Source organism: Solanum lycopersicum, chromosome 1, assembly GCF_036512215.1.
Source record: "Solanum lycopersicum chromosome 1, SLM_r2.1".
Classification (NCBI taxonomy): domain Eukaryota; kingdom Viridiplantae; phylum Streptophyta; class Magnoliopsida; order Solanales; family Solanaceae; genus Solanum; species Solanum lycopersicum.
Window position 1 is genome coordinate 44,851,502 of NC_090800.1, and position 13,704 is coordinate 44,865,205.

Sequence of the window (13,704 nt, forward strand, 5' to 3'; positions counted from 1 at the left end):
CCTTACCTATGTACCCCTATTTGAATGTGTGAATAGTTAAGGTTAGGAGTCTTAAAGTGTAATATGAAGTTAACTTGTCTCCTATGCTAAATTGTGTTGTGCGGTTCATGATTGGTTGTGCATTGTGGTCTTAAGAGTGTAAATGGCTCGATGTGTTGTTTATAGGCATTTGTGTGATCATGTTGACCTATGTACAAACACACTCACACATTATGCATGCTTACAATATAGTAAATGCTCATGGTGTCTAGTGAATGGTTGAGCTCATATTCACTAAATGTTTACTACAATGAATGAAAGTTTTATGTTTGTGAATCATGATATGTATTCCATTAACTAGCATTACTTGATAGGTGTACTAGCATGGGAAAGGGTATGGGACCTTTACTATGCATTGCACATATGTGGCTTTTTGGGATATGTAACAATTTGAAAATCTAAGACCTGTCTTAAATCCTAACATAAGTTTCATAAGGACTAGACACTGTTTTATGGCCTATTTTTTTTAGAGTCATTTAGGAAGTCTATAACCAAAACGTCCAAGAATGTCCAGAAACTAGTTCTAGGACCTACTAGCGTGCCTAAAACTATTTGACTAGCTTTTAGGAGTCATAAATCCATGATATTGGTGGATGGGTATATGATATGTATTTAATTTAATTCTTGGTAAAAACGTCCAGGTACGACTCCCCAAGGACAAACCAAGGGCCGTAGAGGAGGACCCTTGCACATTGGTGGAAACATTTCATGGGCATTGTGCACCCACAAAAGGGCAATCGACGGGGCGTGTGTTGATAGATGGGGTGTCGATGCAAACCGTCGAACAACACTTAACAATTTTTTCGGAGGCAGTGACCTGCACAATCTATGACAAGGACGACGGATGTGCAGCAGAGAGGGGTCCGGGTCCGTTGACTGACCCATGATCCATCGATCAAGGTGTCGTTGATGGTACTGTAATTTCCTGTAGATTTTAAGTTAAGTCCTAGATAATAAATTAAGTAGTTTTATGGTTACTTAGGATCCAACCACATTAATCTAATTACAACTTTCAAAACAAACTCTCTTATTTCTCTCTTCTTTCTCTCTCTATTGGAAGATACCATTGAAGACTAGCTAGGGGTGAGGGGATTTGGGGGATTTTAACAGACTATTAAGCCATCAAAACTTCATCAAACGTTGAGGTATGGGATCTTATGCACCTTTGAGTTCTCTTTCCTCAAACGGTTCCTTCATAGTAATTTCAAAAGTCGAGTTTTCATGTGGGTTTTTCTCAATCTTGAAAATTATGTAATAAATTTTTTTGTTTATGTTTTCTATTTGATAATATGAATATATTAACATGTATTTTATGTTAATTATGATATATCTTGATGGTTTGGTCTAGTTTGTAGACGATAACCCTTCACCATTAACCCTAGGTTGGAAATTGACATGAATTAGGTTGAAATTGGTTCTGTTGACTTGGTTATTGGTTGAATTGATATTAAATAATGTTGTTACACTAATCATTAACATATTAGAGTGATTTTTATTTTTCATGATAGTTCTTGAGAAGATGATCTAGGTTAGGAAGTAAGTTGACTTAAGTATTTTATCTACATCTATGATCTAGTATTGAATTGTGATGTACTGATTATTATAGTCTTGTTATCATGTTGATTGTTGATTTATGATGATTTATACCCAAATTAGGTTGAATAAGGTGTTATAGTAAGACCTTGTTGATGAATTATGAAGAAGACTTGGTAAGTCTGATAATCTCTATCCTTTATTTCAAATTTTGTTTAATTATGATTAACTCATGATGTCATATTGGTGTATGCCTTGTATTAGCATTGCTAGGGTGGTATGATGTTAATTGAAATGCCTTGATTATGATTATGAGGTGTTGTCTTAAGATGTAAATGTAATAATGAGGGAGAATGATTTACCAATGTGTCTTATCATGATATGAAATGTTAAAGTGCTAACCTTACCTATATGAATTGTAATGAAAGGAATTATACTCATGCAATTCTTATTGAGCTATGATGATCATGATGTTATACAAGGCTTAGGCCCTATGACCTAAACTAAGCTATGATTTACAATTAAAGGCTTAATGACATTTCAAAAAGGGTCTCTAGCTTCGCACCGAGAGAACTAGAGTGAGGAGTGTCCCTTCCACATAGAGAAGATACGATATATAAAGTACTCTTGAGATTGGAGACTACTATGCATTTAGCATAAAGAGGGTCCCAACTATATCTCGTAGTTCTTGAAATATGTTGCCCCCATAGGAATACTAGCTAGTGCATCCACATAGTTGTTATGTTTTATGTTTTTGCACTACCTTGGCAAATAGTCTGCCTTCCTTCTGTGTAGGGTTTTATGTAACTGGATTACGCACTAGCTCATGTGGTCTATGTAGGCTAGGGCAAGATGTTCCCAAAAATATAAATAAATTAAAGAATTGAACTCTAACTAGGATAACCTAAGGGGTCTAGCTTAGTGTAAGAAGGGGTATGTGACTTTACCTAAGTATCACACTAATTTTCCTTGAGGGAGTCTCAGGAGGAAGGTCTTATGTATGATTATGCTTGTAATTATATATGCTATGTATATTATGAACTTGCACATTGTTGATACTATATGTTAATTAGTTCACGTTTGAATATGTATTGGTTTATATTTTTAAAGTAAGGTAAAACATATATCTAAATGTCATGTTATGTAAAGTAGGGTGTAAGTCATCATTCTTGTTGGGTTACTTGATTGATTAAGGCATGGGGCTTTACATGGTCATTACACTTGTTGACTTGATAGGGGTTCATGGGCAATTATCTTGCTGTGTTAATAATAAAATGTACTTTAATTCATGCTTATTGTTAATATGACTTGATGATAGAGTTACTTGAATATGTACCTAATTATAGGCTATGTATATTGACTTGACTAGACTTAATGGTGTTGGTTTGGTAATGTACATGCTTATGACTTAATGAACATGCCCTATGTATTGGTATGGTCTTGTTGAATATGCAATAGTAATTGGTATGGTCTTGTTGGATGTGCATAAAGGTTTAAAATTAAAAATGCATACTTTATCAAATGTCCTTTTTCTTAGCATGTTTTTCAAAGTATCTGTGCATATGGTTTCATATTTAGTAAAAGTGGCGTACTAAACCCACTTCTTCCTTTTACCCAACATTTTAGTCTCCGGTCATTGAAATGTTGTGGAAGGAGACTTCAAGAAAACTTGAATCCTTTGATCATTCAAGTAGAGTAGGTCCTTATTTTCTGAAAATGATGCCAATACCGAGCTTACATTGTTGTTTTAGTTCTAAGACTCTTATATTCTATCTTCTTTCGTTTGAGTACGGATCGTATAAATCCTATATGTGGCTCTCTTTACATTGATGTATGGGCTATGCCCAAATTGCTAATCCCGTTTGATGGTTATGAGATGAGACAATCTTTGAAGACTATGTTCTACCTTATATATATTTATGTGCAATAAAAGTAGAAGGCTATGCAACCTTCTTATAGGAAGGGTCTATGTATACTGAATATATATATATATATATATATATATATATATATATATATATATATATATAAACATGTTATATGTATTTAGAGGTCTATGTAAACATCCAAGTAGAAGCAAGGAAAATTTTTAAATTTTCCGCTAAATTTGACCTTTGATGCTATGATGTAAACTAAGATGCTTGTATTAGTTCTCAAAGAAGACGACGACGCCGATTACGTCTAGGGGGTCACCCGGATGTGTCAAAATATTTTTATCAAAGCATAAGGTTGAATTATCTTAGAGTCGATGTCTCTCTCAACCTTGTCTATTTAAGTTCGTATTAATAATTGTGAAGCGTGCCACACTTATGGATAGGAACCTACGTGATGCCTAGGAGACTCACACTTTCTTGGAAATCTAATATCTTTCCATTAGAGTATACTTCTGGTGTGGTTTTGCATCTAATCCTATTGTTGTGATTATAGGAAAATGAACACATGAAGAATGCTAGAAGAAGACTTAAGAAGGAGATTGCCAATGCAGGAGCTCTTCCCCATGGTGATCAAGTTACTGGTTTTGAGGAAGGGGAGAATGATGACAAAGATGATGAATCCTCCTCCTTCGACGGATGAGTATATAAAGGTCGTTCCTTTAAAATGGACCAAGACATCACTACTCAAGCACAAGCCACCACTGCTCAAGCCCAAGCTATGACGGCCCATGTTAACCGGGAGGCTATACCTCGTCAAAATCAACAAACAACTACCATGGCCTTTTGTCTAAGGGACTTCACTTGGATGAACCCTCCTACCTTCTACGAGTATAAGGTTGAAGAAGACCCCAAAGAGTATAGCGATGAAGTCTATAAGATACTCTTGGTTATGGGGTTTTCCACAAGTGAGAATGATGAGTTGACCACTTATCAACTCAAGGACATGGCTCAAGCATGCTACGTCCAATGGAGAGATAATAGGACATTGAGGGATGGTCCGATGACTTGGGAGATCTTTATGAAGGCTTTTCTTGATCGGTTCTTTCTTAGGAAGTGAGGGAAGATATAGTGGTGGAGTTCCTCAACCTTCTCCAAGAAGGCATGAGTTTTCATGATTACCCCTTTAAATTCACTAAATTGTTGAAATATTCTCCTTCTTTGGTTTCCGATCCTAGAGATGAAATGAGCCATTTTGTGACAGAGATGTTGGATGATTTCCAAGAAGAGTGTCACTCGGTTATGCTACATGACAAGATGAACATATCTCGTCTTATGGTGCATGCCTTGAATATGGAAGAGGCAAGGGATAAGAGGAAGAGTAGAGATGCTAAGAGACCGAGATCTTTTGATGGAGATTCTTCAAACAATGGACTTGAGATACAAGACAGCCTATATTTAAGAAGAGGGTTTCTAATAAAGTTCCTTCCAAGTTCTCTAAGACAAGTGGTGATAGGGTGTCTAACCGTAAGCCTAAGAAAGGAAAATTTACTAGTTCACAAATCGAGAAGCCAACTTGTTGAAAGTGTGGCAAGAAGCACTATGGTGATTGACTTAAGGGGATACACAGGTCTTTTGGTTGTGGTAAAAAGGGGAACAGGATTAGGGATTTTCCTAATGTTAGGGGTCAATACAATGGTAGTGGTCAACCTCATGCAAGTGGTTCAAATGAGGCTCCAAAAAAGAACAACTTCTATGCTCTCCTCTCTAGGGGTGAGCAAGAGACTTCTCCCGACGTCTTGACCGGTATGTTGAAAGTATTCTCTATTGATGTATATTCCTTACTTGATCCCGATGCTAATGTATCATTTGTTACCCCTCTAGTAGCAAAAATTTTGACATTTTGCCCGATATTTTGCATGAAATGTTTATAATATCTACTTCGGTGGGTTAGTTGTTGCAAAAAGGGTGTATAGAGATTGTCATATAATGTTGCACAATATAGTTTCTTATGTTGAACAAGTGGAGCTTGATATGCTTGATTTAGATATTATTTTGTGTATGGATTAGTTGCATGCTTGTTTTGCCTCTATTGATTGTAGAACAAGGGTGGTGAAATTTAACTTTCCAAATGAACCCATTGTAAAGTTGAAGGCGGGTAACTCTATTCCTAGAGGTCGTATCATCTCTTGTCTAAAAGAATGCAAAATGATCTCAAAAGGTTGTCTATACCATATTGTAATAGCCCAAGATTTAGACTCCAAAATTCATCCCATTGAGTCAGTTCCCATAGTGAGTGAATTTCCGGAGGTCTTTCCTAATGATCTTCCTTGTATACCTCCCGAACAAGAAATTGATTTTTGTATCAATTTTCTGCCGGATAAAAATACCATTTCAATTCCTCTTTATCATATGGCTCCGGTTTAAATAAAAGAGTTGAAGGCACAACTCAAAGATTTACAAAAAAAAGGCTTCATGGGACCTAGTATTTCTCCATGGGGTGCTCTGATTTTGTTTGTGAAGAAGAAGTATGGATCCTTAAGAATGTTTATTGATTACCGCCAACTCAATAAAGTCACAATCAAGAACAAGTATCCTCTCCCTCGGATTGACGACTTGGTTGATCAACTCCAAAGGGCGAGCTACTTTATTAAATTGACTTGAGGTCGGGGTATCACCAACTTACGATGAAAGGTGAGATATACCAAAGATGAAATTTCGGAATAGATATGATAATTTAGAGTTCTTAGTAATGTCGTTTGGTCTCACTAATGCTCCGACGGCGTTTATGGACCTAATGAATAGGGTTTTTCAAAGTTACCTAGATTTATTTGTCGTTGATTTCATTGACCACATCTTGGTATATTCAAAAAATGAGGGTGATCACATGACCATATAAGGGTGGTATTTCAAGTGCTTAAAGAACATCATTGCTTACAAACTATAGCAAACATCAGGTTTTTTTAGGTCAGTGAATTCTTGCTCATATAATCTCTAGTGAGGAATTGAGGTTGATCCAAGGAAAACAAAGGTGGTGAAAAATTGGCCTAGACCATTGACCCCAGCCGAAATTAGGATTTTGTTGGGTATAGAGGGTTATTATCACAAATTTTTGGATAGTTTTGTGGCCATTGCATCTCCCTTGACTACTTTTACCCAAAAGTGTATGAAATTTGAGTGGTCAGATACATGTGAGAGAGGTTTTCAAATGTTAAAAGATAGGCTTACTTCCGCTCTAGTGTTGACCTTAGCAGAGGGTACAAAGTGTTCTATTGTGTATTGTGATGCATCCCGAGTGGTTTTAGGGTGTGTGCTTTGGTAAGGTAATAAACTATGTATATAGGCAACTTAAGATACATGAGAGAAACTATTTAACTCATTATCTTAAGTTAGCGGCCGTAGTTTTTTCCTTGATAATATGGAGGCATTACTTGTATGGTGTCCATGTTGATGTCTATAGCGTCCATAAGAGTCTCCAATATGTGTTTACCCAAAAGGAGTTGAATCTTTGAAAAATAAGGTTGTTAGAATTGTTGAAAGATTATGACATAAATATCGTATATCACCCCAACAAGGCCAATGTACTTGTGGATGCTCTAAGTCGTGTGATATGTGTAGTGTATCTCACATAGATGAAGCCAAGAAAAACCTAGTGAAGGATGTTCATAAGTTGGTTAGGTTGGGTGTGAGGTTGAAAGATTCTTGGAATGGTGGATTCATGGTCCTTCATAACTCCAAGTTATCATTGGTAGTTGAGGTGAAGTCCAAACAACACTTTGATAAATCATTGATGGAGTTGAAGGAATCAGACCTTGGCAAGCTTAATGAGGCATTCTCCTTAGGGGGGATTGTATTTTGAGGTACAAAAGAAGATTATGTGTTCTCAAGGTAGATGAGTTGAGTAAGAGGATCTTGGAAGAAGCCCATGGGTCCCGCTACTCCATTCATTCGGGTTCGACAAAAATGTACCATGACCTTAGGCAAGTATTTTGGTGGGAAGGTTTGAAGAAGGACATATCAAAGTTTATTGCTAAGTATTGAATTGCCAACAAGTAAAAGCCGGACATCAAAATATGGGTGGCTTACGACAAGAAATTCAAGTTCCTACTTGATAGTGGGACGACTTCAATATGGATTTTGTAGTGGGTTGACCTCGGACTCAAAGGCATTATGACTCAATATGGTTGGTTGTGGATAGGTTGACCAAGTCCGCTCATGCTATTCCCGACAAGTCTACTTTTTCGGCGGAAGATTATGCTAGGATATTCATAGATGAGATTGTGCATCGACATGGTATTTCTTTATCCATTATATCGGATTGGAGTTGACAATTCACATAAAGGTTTTGTAGGTTTATCCAAGAAGGGTTGGGTATTAAGGTGAAATTCAGTACCACTTTTCATCCCCAACGGATGGTCAAGCGGAGCGTATATTCAAACCCTTGATTATATGCTTAGGGCTTGTATTATTGATTTCAAGGGAAATAGGGATAAGTATTTCCTTTGGTGGAGTTTGCTTATTATGTATCCCTATGAAGCCTTGTATGGTAGAAAATGTAGGTCTCCTATTGGATGGTTTTAAGACGGATACCCTTCACTTCTTGGTCCCGATTTTATTTATAAGACTTTTGAGAAAGTTAATATCATAAGGAACAGTTGCAAACAACCTGTAGTTGGTCAAAGTCTTATTCCGATCATAGGAGATGGGATTTGGAATTTGAAGAAGGTGATAAGGTGTACTTGAAAATTTCACCTATGAAAGGGGTGGATAGATTTGGCAAGAATGGAAAGTGGAGTCCTCGTTATTTGGGTCCCTATGAAATCTTGCAAACTGTTGGTAAGGTTGCCTATGAATTAAAACTTCCTAGTTAATTGTCTTTGGTTCATCCGGTTTTCCATGTTTTCATACTTATAAAGTGTATTGGTGATCCCGACTCTATTCTTCCTATTGAGGGTCTTGGTGTGAAAAATAATATCTCTTATGAAGAAGTTCCGGTTAAATTTCTTGATAGGCAAGTGAAGAAGTTAAGAAATAAAGAATTGTCTTCCTTAAAGGTCTTATGGAAGAATCATCTAGTTGAGGGTGCAACATCAGAGGCCGAGGAAGATATGAATTCCAGTTACCCTCATCTATTTGATTACAAAGGTTAGTAGTTCTTACTAATAATGAAAATAATGTCTACTGATTAATGTTTCTTTGATTTTGGTGAAGTCTTGAAAAATATGCATTTTAAAATAACCTTACAATGAAGTAATACATTTGAACTTAATTTTTTGTTGTTCGGCTTTATTGAGTTATCTTGTGCATTTTGATATGATGAGTCTTTATGAAATGATATTTAGGATGTTGATAAGTTGAACTGTGGCTTAATTGATTCATGTAGAGCATATGATCATGTTGTTGTTGTGACAAGGATATTCCTCATGATGTATTGTTGAGTCTTATTTATGGTAATTGAAGTTTTAATTTCCTTGTGTAAGAGATATGGTTGATGTTATTATCTATTGTTTTTGGTTGGGCTTCAAGTCTTGAGTCTATTTCTTCCTTCTAAAGATTTTAGTGTCATACGGGGATGAATGTGGGGATAATGTAACACTTCAAACATCCAAGATGTGTTTTAAAGCCTAACATAAGTGTCATAAGTATAGACACTATTTAAAGGCCTATTTTAATGTTTATAATTCATTTAGGAAGACTAGGAACCGAAACGTCCAAGAACGTTCATGACAACCGGAAACTAGTTGTAGGAGGTACCAGCGTGCCTAAGCCTATTTGACAGGTTTTTAGGAGTCGAAAGTCCAAGAAAATTGGTGGAAGGGTATATAACATGTGTTTAAGTTAATTAATGGTCAAAATTTTCAAGTAAAAATCCCCAAAGACCAACCAAGGGCCCTTGAGGAGGAACCTTGCACGTTTGTGTCAACATTGCCTAGGCAGTGTGCACCTACGAAAGTGCAATAGTTAAGGCATGGTAGTCAATGCCAACCATCGAACAACACATAGACATTTTGTTAGAGGCCCTCACCTGCACACTCTCTTACAAGGTTGACGGATGGGCAGTACGGAAGATGGCCTAGTCCTTCGACTAACCCACGATCCCTCGATCGTGGTGTCGTCGATGGTACTACATTATCCTACACGTTTTAAGTTAAGTGAATGATAAATAATTATGTGGTGTGGTGGTTACTTAGGGGATTAGGTAAGCCTAAATAACTTAATTAACCCCCCATATAAAGATCCCAACCCTATTAGTCTAATTACAACTCTCAAAACAAACTCTTTTCCTTCTCTCTTCTTTCTCTCTCTATTCGAAGACACCATTGAAGACTAGGAGGGATTTGGGGGCTGGTAAGTAACTATTTAACAATCAAATATTCATAAAACGTTGAGGTATGTGATCTAATTCATCTTTGAGACCTCTTTCCTCAAAGGGTTGCTTCAAAGTATTTTCAAAAGTTGGGATTTGATGTGGGTTTTTCTCAATCTCAAAAATTATGTTATGATTTGATTTGTTTATGTTTTTTATTGTATAATATGAATATATTAACATGTATTTTAACTTAATTATGATATATCTTGATGGTTTGGTGTAGTTCGTAGATGATAACCCTTAACCCTTAACGCTAGGTTTGATATTGACGTGAATTAGGTTGAAATTGGTTCAATTGACTTGGTTATTAGTTAAATTGCAATTAAATGATGTTGTTACACTTATCATGAACATATTAGAGTGATTTATATTCTTTAATGCTAGTTCTTGAGAATATGATCTAGGTTAGAAAGTGAATTGACCTGAGTATCTTATCTTAAGTTATGATCTAGTATCGAATTCTGATGTTGTAATTCTCCTAGTACTTAATTCTGATGAATTATGAAGAAGACTTGGTAAGTCTTATGATCTCTATCCTTTACTTCAAATTATGGTGAACAATGACTCAGTCATAATTTGATATTGGAGTATGCCTTGTATTAGGATTTATAGTGTGGTATGATATTTAATTGAAATGTCTTGATTATGATTGTTACGTGTTGGCTTAAGATGTAAATGTTATAAGGACGGTTAATGATTTACCAATGTGTCTTATAATGATATGAAATGCTAATGTGCTAACCTCACCTATATGAATTGTAATGAAAAGACTTATACTCATGCAATTATTATTGAGCTATAATGAATATTTTATACAAGGGTTAGACCCTATGACCTAAAATAAGTGATGATTGATAATTAAAGGTTTAAAGATATTTAAAAAAGGGACTCAATATTATCATTGAGTGAAGTAGAGATAGGAGTGCACTAAAGTACTTGAGATTAGACACTACAATACAATGCTAGCTAGTGGATCCACGTAGTTGCTATGTTTTATGTTTTGGTACAAACATGGCAAGTAGTTCGCCTACCTTCGGTGTAGGGTTTTATGACATCGTATTCCACACTAGCTCATGTGGCCTATGTCGGTTATGGAAAGATGTTCCCAAAAGGTAAAAGAATTAAGGGATTGAACTCTAACTAGGATAACTAAGGGTCTAGCTTAGGCTAAGTAGGGGTATGAGACTTTAACTAAGTTTTGTAGTTGTTAGACTTTAGGCGAGTCTTAGGAGGACGTTCTTATGTACGATTATGCTTATAATGATATATCATATGCATATGATGAACTTTCACATTTTTGATATTGTATGTTGATTATTTTACATATGAATATGTGGTTGTTTATATTATTAAAGTAAGATAAAATGCATATCTAAATGTCATGTTATGTGAACTAAGGTGTTAGTCATGATTCTAGTTGGGTTATTTGATTGAAGTAAGGTTATGTGGCTTTACTTGGTCATTTCACTTGTTCACTTGATAGAGGTTCATGGTTAATTGTCTTGCTTGTTTATAACTAAATGCACTCTTATTCATGCTTATTGTTACTATGACTTGATGAAAGAGTTACTCGAATATGTACCTAATTATAGGCCATGTATGTTGACTTGACTAGGCTTTTAGATGTTGGTTTTGTAATGTACATGCTTATGACATAATGATCATTCCCTATGGATTGGTATGGTCGTGTTTAATATGCAATAATATTTGGTATGGTCTTGTTGAATGTGCAGAAAGGTTTTAAATGAAAAATGTGTTCTTTATTAAATGTCCCTTTTTCTTAACATGATTTTCAAAGTATGTGTGCATATTGTCTCATAATTAGTACAAGTGGCGTCCTAACCCCATTTCTTCCTTTTCCTCAACATTTTAGTTTCCGGTCATTGAACTGTTTTGGAAGGCATATTTAAGAATACATCCCTTGATCATCCAAGTAGGGTACGTCGTCATTTTCCGAGGATGATGCCAGTACCGATCTTATCTCGTTGTTTTAGTTCTAAGACTCTTATATTCTATCTCTTTTGATTTGAGTATGGATTCTATAAAGCATATATGTGGCACTCTTTACATTGATGCAAGGGATATGCCCAATTTCGTAATCGTGTTAGATGGTTATGAGATGAGATAATCTTTTAAGACTATAATCTACCTTATATATATATATGTATGTGCAATAAGAGTAAAAGTCTATGTAACCTTCCTATACAAAGGGTCTATATATACTCGATATAAATACAAACACACACACACACACACAGATATATATATATATATATACATATATATATATATTTGGTATGTGTATGTAGAGGTGTATGTAAACCTCCATGTACAAGTGATGAAAAGTTTTAAATTTTCTGCTTTATTTTACCTATCAATGTAGTGATACAAACTAATAGGCTAGTCTTAGTCCTCATAGAGGACGACAACATCGGTTACGTCTAAGGGGTAAACCTGGAGGTGAAAGGATAATTCCTAGGTTTCGGTTTCCTATGTAAATTAATATGAATGCATGAGTATGTTATGAATATGTGTGCTCTAAATATATTATGTGAAAGCTTACTCACATGTATATACACACATTAATGAATATCTAGTTGATAAATGGACACTTGAATGGTGTTTCTCAAGAGTAACCTAAACTAGATAGTGCTTATGATATATGTTATGTCCATATGAAAGGGTTTCTCACACGATTTAGGTTTATGAACTCTCATCTATGACCTATGATCTAATCATGAAGGGAGTCAATCTCCTAAAGCCTAATTTTATAAATTAATGTTAATAAAGGCTTTTAATAAATGGAACTTAGCTTAAAACCAAGTGAACTTGACAATGAGAGGTGTTGGCTTCCCTTGTAGGAAGATTCACCATTGGGATCTCATAGAGTGTTGACTTGCCATAGAGGAATATTAACCTATGGTTCCACATGAGCTTGTGGCTTCCCTTTGAGGAAGGTTCACCAATGTTTTCTCATGAGACGTTGATCCAATGCCAATAGTATGTAAAGGGTTATGTATACCTCTTAGGTCCATAAACTATGCTTGCCACATAGGATCTAGCAAGTGAATTTACTTAGTATGCTATGATATATGTTAATGTTCTAGATTGAATAGGTAAGAACACCTACCTTCTGTTAAAGGCTCTACAAGACCAAATTCTATGCTTCTATCCCATAGTATTAGTGTTGGTTAAGACTTAGTTTCTCTAAAGTAAAATAGACGATGGAATTAATGTAAGGAAAAAGGGACCCTTACTAGGATAACCTAAGGGAAGGAACTTAGAATAGGTGGAATTAATGAACGCACGTAGACATTGATAACTCTCTAATAAAGTTCCATGAAGGTGGTCTAATATATGTGCATATGTTATAGTTCTCTTGCATGACGTTGTGTTAGTGTCTACATGATATGATGATATGCATAATGGAGGTCTTATTGAATATGTGCTGAAGGTTTTTCCTAGTTTCGATGAAGTTATATTTATTTACTATGTGGATGTATGAAGTGTTAAGGCTTCTGGTCTCATAATAAGTTTACTAAGTATGTGTGAGGTTATAGGGCTTCATAGATACATTCCAGTACTAGACTTAGATTGAGTTTGTGAGTAAGCTCTTATAATGTTGTATGTGAAGTAAGGTTGATATGTGTGCACAATATATAAAGTTCATTGTAGTGCCTTATGGTCTTAACTAGAAGTTGTCTTGGGGTGTGCTATACTTTATGATGGTTTGTGTCGGTTTATGTAGGTTGTTTGTATGATTTCCTTTTGGACTTTAAGTGATGCATAGCACCAAGTATTACTAGAGGCTTACTTTGGAGGTAAATGATCTAAAGGAAAGATCTTCAGTGTAAATGAAAATAGCTCATGCAAAGTGACCTCAAATGTGGG